This window comes from Perca flavescens, chromosome 9, assembly GCF_004354835.1.
Source record: "Perca flavescens isolate YP-PL-M2 chromosome 9, PFLA_1.0, whole genome shotgun sequence".
Classification (NCBI taxonomy): domain Eukaryota; kingdom Metazoa; phylum Chordata; class Actinopteri; order Perciformes; family Percidae; genus Perca; species Perca flavescens.
The window spans coordinates 6,075,514-6,085,002 of NC_041339.1; positions in this window are offsets into that span (position 1 = coordinate 6,075,514).

A 9,489-nucleotide genomic window follows, 5' to 3' on the forward strand; every position below is an offset into this window, starting at 1 on the left:
AAAGTCCAATGTGTAGGAATTTCTCCCATCTAGTGTTGAGATCATATATCGCAATCAACTCTCTCGCACCACGCAGTTCAAAATACGTATTACAGCTATTGTAGCCTTCACGCTTCAAACACCCGGTCTCTTGCTCTTTTCAATATCCTTTTTCTTTTTCTGGGCGAAGAAGAAGACTCCTGTTCCTGAAATTTGGATTTTGAATACATGTGGTCCTACATGTTTCCTTCTTCCATCTTGCCGGGGCCGTGAAGCTACGATACCCATTAGCGGCATTAGCAGCACCTGTGAGTTTATCGTGTGACTACGAAAACGCAAAAGGAGGAGCAGTATGTCCTGTATGTCCCTTACCGGCTAACGTATTTCAAGATGTTGCATGAATATGGAGCGTCTACCCCTGTTCATGCAAATGCAAATGTGAAATTTCAAGCCAGAAGGAATACTTGGAATTGATGGTGGAGGTAAATATTCATGAAAAAGGACAAGTTTGGGAACGGGCAACACAGATTTTGATAATGAACAACTGAACACGTTACACACTGGACCTTTAAGTAACATTTTCAGTATGTTATTAGTACTTTTACCTAAGTAAAGGATGTGAATACTTCTTCCACCGCTGCCAGACGCACTCATAGACAGTGGTATCCTAAATTGCCTGCATAGCTGATCAGCATGTCCCCTAGGTGTAGACCTATGGTGTGGACATGTGTGCTCAGACACTCAACTGCTGTTACCGAGGCAACAAGCAGCCAGACAGCAGAGTTTTCCACTCAGGGCAGGGAACTGAAAAGCAGACCGCCAGCCCTCATATGTCTGTACACTAACAAGCCTACAATGGGTTGGCAGACTCAGACTGGACATTATATTGATTTTCTTCTTTTCAGGCTGATGTTTTTACTGATAGCTCCACCAAATGCTGATGGATGTCTCAGCTACTGCAGGAGGAAATGAAGATAGCCCGGGTCACTCGAGAGGACACGCTATTCTGTGTTCCAAGCCAGATTTTGCTCTTTGTGATATTATTGTCTTCTATTATATATTTATATAACTACATGTTACATAGATTTTACACATTTACACATTTAGACATTTCAACTAGACTCCCGGTCTGCCGGCGATTTGATTTCGCCCTGCAGCTCAGGCTGGAAACCTGTACGTTTATCTATCCTGCTTCCGTTACAAATAGCGGGGACCAATCACAAACTGGCTTATCCACCTGGCGCGCTATCGGCAGGTTTTAACACGATGACGATAGAGAAGCGACCAAGCAGCTTCTCGTTTACATTCAACATGGCGGCCACCGAAGCGCAGCAACCCGGTGATGCCGCTATCGCTGCTACGTCACCCGGATCGTTGCTCTGATTGGTTGAAGGACTATCCAATTGCGTACAGAGTCATTTGAACTATGCCCGTGGATCAAGCCTCTTGTGTAGTAGAAAATACAGAGCAGACTCCCCAGACTAATGGTCAATCTTAAAAGATTGAGCTTGGTCTGGTGATAGCCAGACTACATTTCACCTAGAGTCACTATAATATTAATAATAACAATACATTTGATTTATATAGCATTTTTCATAATAGTAAGACACGTTAAACAGGTAAAATACAAAACTACACACTAGAAATACACACATGATTAACACATTAAAAGCAGTTTTGAAGAGACTTTGTTTTAAGTTTCAAATTTATTTTTATTTGTCACATTCTCAACATATCTGGACATTGTGCAGTTGTAGAAGCAAATTCCTGTCACAGAGCACACACCCATATGTTTAATGGCTTTGTATGCACAGCTTGAGTTAAGACAAAGTGGAGGGTACTCTTGCCTATTAAGTTTCCTTGATAAAGTGCCCTTACTACATTCAATCGCGTATAATCAGAGTATTCCTCACTACGTCATGTATAAATGTATAACCAGGGTCTCACTCACAATGTAATCACAAGATACACTCACCTAAAGGATTATTAGGAACACCTGTTAAATTTCACGTTAATGAAATTATCTAATCAACCAATCACATTGGCAACTGCTTAATTGCATTTAGGAGTATCGTCCGGGTCTAGACAATCTCCTGAACTCCATACTGAATGTCAGAATGGGAAAGAAAGATGATCTAAGCAACTTTGAGCGTGGCATGGTTGTTGGTGCCAGACGGGCTGGTCTGAGTATTTCCCAATCTGCTCAGTTACTGGGATTTTCACGCACAACCATTTCAATCAGGAGAGACTTCGTTTGCAGATATGCAAAGATATTTATTGTACAACTGTATGATATTGAATGTACAAAGTCTTTTGGAGATTGGACTCCATCGAATTAATCTTCTTAAAGGGGTAGGGAATAGGAACATAACCCCCCGATGGAGTCCAGACACTGGTGGCGGCGGTGAAGAGACCAGAGACCGGATCGAAGAGGCAACGGAGCGGTCAGCCGGAGAAACACAACTAACAGAGGCGGCAGGGGAGGAGGAGGGACGAGCGCTTTGACTGAAACGACAGCTGACAGCACAAGGAGATTTAAAGATTTAAAGCAGAGTTGTAAGGCTGTGATTGGCCCTTGAATCTCGTGGCCGAGTCCGATTGGTTTAACTGACACGTCACTTCTTGAACAGCTGATTTGATTTAAGAATGAGTAGTGATTGGGTTAATGACGTCTTCCTAAAAGAATTTGCGCTGAGCTTCATTTCTAGGGTTTACAAAGAATGGAAAAACATCCAGTATGCTGCAGTTTTGGGGGGCAAAAATGCCTTGTTGATGCTAAAGGTCATAGGAGAATGGGCCGACTGATTCCAGCTGATACAAGCTCAACTTTGACTCAAATAACCACTTGTTACAACCGAGGTATGCAGCAAAGCATTTGTGAAGCCACAACACGCACAACCTTGAGGCGGATGGGCTACACCAGCAGAAGACCCCACCGGGTACCACTCATCTCCACTAAAACTAGGAAAAATGTGCTACAATTTGCACGAGCTCACCAAAATTGGACAGTTGAAGACTGGAAAAATGTTGCCTGGTCTGATAAGTCTCGATTTCTGTTGAGACATTCAGATGGTAGAGTCAGAATTTGGCGTAAACACACTGAGAACATGGATCTGTCATTCCTTCTTACCACTGTCCAGGCTGGTGGTGGTGGGAGTGTAATGGTGTAGGGGATCCCTTTTGCCTTCAGAACTGCCTTAATTCTTTGTGTCATTGATTCAACAAGGCTTTAGAAATGAATTGATAAAAATGTATATTGATTAGTTAGGGTCAAACACAGTATTAGTATGGTGTTCCTAATAATCCTTTAGTAGAGTGTAAATGCCTGCACAAAGAGATGGACAAACATACAGAGGCCCACAGCTCTAGGGGTTTCTCTCCCTCCCTCCTGGAACCTGTGTGTGTGTGTGTGTGTTTGTGTGTGTGTGTGTGTGTGTGTGTGTGTGTGTGTGTGTGTGTGTGTGTGTTCAGAGGTCAAAGTGTAATAAAAAGAAGATGAAGGAGAGAGCATGCCGACCTAGCTAAGTAATATGCGTGCCCATGAGACACACTGAAAACTATCAGGGATGCAGCTACCCCAGGATGACGACTAGCATAATAAAGACAGATTTACATTACCATGTTAGTGGCAGAAGCAGAGAGAAAGAAGTAGAAAAAGCAACCAGACCCTAACCAGAGAACTTGCAAGATCAAGGCAGAAGAGCAATGCATGGAAAAGCAATGCAGCATGTACACAATCACATTACCAGAACAGAGTATAATAATTGGCCACAACATCTGCCTCTTAGCTGCACAAATCTCTGCTCAACTTTTGAGACTTTTGAGGAGAAGAGTTCAGATTTTTCCACCCCAGCTCAGGTTTGCGTTTTTCACTCAACACAGTGAAATGCTTTGTTGTCTCCTCTGGTACTGTGCTTGACACATAAATATGATAAATACAAAAATCAAAAATGCAACATAGTTGACTGATTTGACTTGAGCATGACACCGAAGCGGAAAGCTGCAGAGACACGATGACGGGTACGGTACCAGTTTAGAAGCCCCACAGTTTATTATTACTTTTTGCCTATTATTTATGAACCTATGTGGAGGAGTTTTTGAGGAGAAAAGCCAGAAAGGAGATAAAAAGCTAGACTTTTCTTGGGTAAAATCTAAAAAGATTAAGAAAAAAGCACCCCCAAAAAAGTACTGATGGTGCTGCCCTGAATGTCAAATGGCAAGAGTATAGGCCTGGTTCTGTACACTCCTTTTGTGTGATAGCGTTCACATTATTATTATCCTCAGGCTAAAGTAAAATAAATATAAGACAGATTTCCTACTACACAGGCCACTACACAATTGTGTGTGTAAATTCTGAGATATGTACACAGTAGCCGATTAAATAAACTTCCATCTACTGTGGGCTTTAAGTTACTGTTCAGCTGCTCTATTCTAACATTGATTCAAGCAAACCCACCTTCGCTGAAATGTAAAACAATGCATACATTATTCTTCTGCAAGAACTTTGGCTCTCAGTCCAGTTTATGTATTTTTTAACACAATGTTTCACAATGGTATATGAGTTGTAGCCCCTTCACACTACACAAACATAGTCCATATATACAAATATTACATTTAGAATAGAATAAAATAACATTGTAAAAAAAAATAATTGTTGAAATTAAGTGTAGAATTTGAAATTCCAACTCTGGTTTTCTCAAGTAATAGTTAAAGCCAAATGAAGCCTCATGAATCTTCAGAAACCATTTTATTTATTTTCTGAGCCCACTAGATGGCGCTCTTGGTTTAAAGAAAAAGGCTCAATGAAATGACAATTCAGTGTGCTTTCAGTCCGTGTTGAGAGCGCCACCTAGTGAGCTCAGAAATAAAGAAAATGGTTCATGAAGCTTCATTGGGCCATCACTACAAGTAGTAGCAGCTAAAAAGAGGAGATAAATGAACTGAATGCTAGAAAGATGCTATAATCCCAGAAACATTCTACACACAATAGCTTTACGACTTAAAAAGTAACCAAAAAGACCTCATAGAAATATGAAATATGTAAAATTAACAGTGAAAAGCTGAATTATTCATTTGTTATTGGCAGGTCTGTTATACTTAACAAAGAGGGCATATTACACATTGTGACATCTTACAGATGATGATTCAGTTCTTGTTTTTACCAATTACATCTCTGGTTGTACACCAATTTCAGGTAGGGGTCTGGTTATACTTAACTTAAAGTTATAACTTTGAAGATGGTGCAAGAAGTACTCCCTTTTAGTAAAAGTACTAATACCACATTGTAAAAATACTTGAAAATGTTACTTAAGTAAAAGTACGTAAGTATCATTAGGAAAATGTACTTAAAGTATTAAAAGTAAAAATAACAATGCAGAAACAATCCTCCCATTTTAGAAAGATTGAAGAATCCAAACAGTTGTGTGTTTAATGGTCTAATCATTTCAGCTGGACTTGTAGGCTGTTATATTGTTGGGTAGTTTCATTTATAATAAAACATCAGATTTTATAAACTACATGTGTTTTGTGTGGAAAAATCTCAATTTGTAAAGTAACTAGTAACTAAAACTGTCCGATGAATGTAGTGGAGTAAAAAGTACAATATTTCTCTCTGAAATGTAGCGGAGTAGAAGTAGAAAGTGACATGAAAAGAAATGACTGCCTCAACATTTGGACTTAAGTACAGTGCTGGAGTATTGCTATTGAGGAGGATAGGGGGGGGGGGGGTGGGCAAGATTGAGGGTGGGGTTTTTTTTTTTATACCACCTCTGTCCAGGTTCCAAGCGAGCTGAGCAGATACGAAAAGGTGACGTGAAAACCTGCAGACTACTGATTGGTCAGAAAGAATGCTTAACTAATCATTTGTTAATGATTAACCACCACTCTGTACCAATGGTAGTGAATGCTTAACTAATCATTCATTAATGATTAACCACTCAGTATGATATCTCACTTTATCTCCAGGTATGCACAATGCTTAACTAATGGTAGTGAATGCTTAACTCATCATTCGTTAATGATTAACCACCACTCTGTACCAATGGTAGTGAATGCTTAACCTATCATTTGTTAATGTTTAACCACTCAGTATGACATATCACTTTATCTCCAGGTACGCACAATGCTTCAGTAATGGTAAATAATGGTTAAATAACCATTCGTTAATAAGTAGCAGCTAACTAAGGATCAATCCTTCTTTGGTCTTTAACTACCGCTCAACAGCGCACGAAACCCAGGGTGGCTTACACACAGGGATTTTTCATTTACAGCTTATATTTTTTTGTAACTGATCCAAATATTCTTTGTGGCAATATTTGGCCTACAGCTGAAACTCTCATCCCTGGCAGATTTCCATTTGAAATGTAGTGCTGAACTGTCAGATAGGTGAGCTGTTTTAGGCTGCCACTTGCATTTACAGGTGTCCAGAGCCACTGCTGGCTTCATTATCTCTAAGCAAACAGCCCCGCTCACTTAGGCTAATATATGCAAATGCTAACAAGGTTGCACTTCTGACAACAGCTGATAATCACAGTTTAGCTGCTGTTGTGTCATGAACACAGGCATCCTCTGGCTGTGGTAGAATCCTGTAAATTCCGTGCACTCTAAAGCAGAAATACTACTGTAAGAAACAAAAACAAGTTGTCGTACACTGAAAGGCTTGGGTCTTCTTCAGTAATTTATTCACAAGTGCAACTGTGCAAACAACACGTTTCGCCGCAGGCTTCATTAGGCTCGTTTTACAATAAACTTACACACAAAGAACAATGAGTGGTCTCGGTCGAACATCCAGCACACATCAATCAATCACAGGTGCATACAAAGGGCAATTTCTCTGACCACTCTATGGTGCTTAGAACAAGACAGTCTTGCATTGCCAGACCTTCCTCTACAGTGCTGCAGAGGAAGGTCTGGCTAGTCCACACGGCATTCCGGTATGGGAGAAAAATGTGCTCTGGTTTATTGGCATTTCTTCGACTGGGTAAACCCAGCCCGATCTGACGGCGATTTGATTTCGCCGTGCAGCTCAGGCTGGAAACCTGTACGTTTATCTATCCTGCTTCCGTTACAAATTTGTGGGAACCAATCACTTTTCTCGTTTGAAAGCCATGATGTCTCTCTCTCATGGGTGGGCCAAATTCTCTGGGCAGGCAAAGCAGAGAAAGGGGAGGTAACCTTGCTTGTTATGACCTCATAACAAGCAGATTCATTTTATTTTACTCAAAGGCAGAGCAGGATACCCAAGGCTCGGTTTACACCTATCACCATTTCTAGCCACTGGGGGACCATAGACAGGCTGGGGGAACTCATATTAATGTTAAAAAACCTCATAAAGTGAAATTTTAAAACCTTTAAAAGATTGAGCTTGGTCTGGTGATAGCCAGACTAGGCATTTCTTTAAACACATCACAATCATCTTGGGCGGACAGAGCCACGGTGCTGCAGCTAAAGAGCCTCGGGAAGGAACTTGTTTTGGTGGAACATGTGTACGTTCAAAGGTTAACCATAGTCCTCAGAAATCCACCGGAGTTTAGACTAATCAGCTATAGCCTCTAACTTCTGTCTAGTGCTTAGAGATGACAGGCAGAGTGCAGTGGCTTTAGCAAGGCTTCCTGCCAGAAAGAAGACAGAGCAAAGCGCTGAGACTGAACCAAAACAGTCAAGTAGGAGGCTGTAAACCAAAACAACGGGCTGAAAGACGCTATAAAGCTTGCTTGGTTTCATATAAGATACAATTCAAACACATACACTGAGTTTAATATTTCACATCATACCCTGTTCACTAGCCATTTCAATGAGAGGAGACCAATGATTTTATATTATTATTAGAAGATATCAGGAGGATATCTCTGAAGGATTGGATTGGTTCTGGGGTGTTGAGGTAGATCGGCTGCTTAATCAGGGATGGTGGATCAACTTTGCGTTATTATCCCTAGCAGGGAGGGGCTAGGCACTGTTAAATAGTGATGTTACGTTCTGTGCCGTGGCTTTGAAGCGTGGGTTAGCTGTGTGTCAAGAAATCCCAGAAGTTTTCCATGAAGCACGTATCGAGGCTTGTATTGTTTAGACAAATGACGTCATTGATGACATCCGATGCCTTGCTGCCTGCCTGTACCACGTGACTGGTTTATAAAGTGTTTCGAATATTACATTACATGTCATTTAGTTGACGCTTTTATCCAAAGCGACTTACAATTGCTATATAGGTCAGAGGTTGCACACCTCTGGAGCAACTAGGGGTTAAGTTTCTTGCTCAGGGACACATTGGTGGATGTATCGCAGTGGGAATCAAACCCACATCTCCCACACCAAAGGCACCACTGGGGAATATTCACGGTTTTATTACATATACATGATCTACACAAGCATATTCACCGCCATCTGCCCAGTTAAACCACGTTCACTTTCCAGTTATAGAATAGCCTACTAATATTGCCCCTCCTGCTATTATATTATGACCAAAATGATGGATTTACACGTTTGATAGCCACATTCCCCTCAAGGAAATCCAATTATTATACAGTTGTTGATAATGTTGATTATATTATACTGAAAAAGGACATTTTAATCATAATACAGCATGGAACATCTGCTTAGAAATATAGGAAATATTGGATAGAATTTTTTTTGGGATAGTCATCATGGAAATGTTAATTGGTCATGTGACAAGGGCCGGGAAAATTGGCAGAACAGGCAGCCAAGTGACAGTACTCTGATCCAATGGAAATCACAATTGTCAGATTGACAGCACTCTAGCCCAATTGATTGGGGGGGGCCACCCCATGCACCCCCTTCTAGCCCCACCGCTGGAGGGAGGAGGTGGCAGATTGCAATTTTGCTTATGTTTCAGTATTTCTTTGTTAATAACTTACTTTCTGACCAGCTTCTTCAAAATCCCTTCTGGTGCCAAGCAACAACATCTGCCCGTTAAAACGGGGCGGTGGCGCGACATGCCTATTTAATTACGCCTTGATCATAGTGACAATGAAGGCATAGTGTAACAAACAGTAAAGGAGTGCTTTGTGTCTTGTGCACACAGTCAAATGGATAGGTTTATCTTGTGCTCACACAGCAGCATTTGGCTTGATAAAGGAAAATGGGGCTTTGAAATATATAAATATTGTTGGTAAGTTTTCTAAATCTGCACCCAAACCTCCCCCCCGCCATCCCTCTTTTACCAACAAATCCCTGGACAGCACTGGTTAGAGGAAGTTAACTACCCTTATCAAATAAAGCCAAAGTGTAATCTAAATATCCTGACAGAAGCAGGTTACACTGAAGTAAAGTGAAGCAGTAAGCGCCTCTGGAGGCTCAGCACCACACGAGGATTAGCATTCTGCCAACACACCACAAACTCTGTCTCACACTGAGTAGCAGAGGGAGGAATCACTTATGATTTCCCAGGCAGCACAGAAACATCTGTATGAGAAACAGCCCCTCCACAGATCTGATCTGATTCTGACAAGAATGGGATTGTCTGAAAGCTGACATCTTGTTTGTTCACTCTGAAAA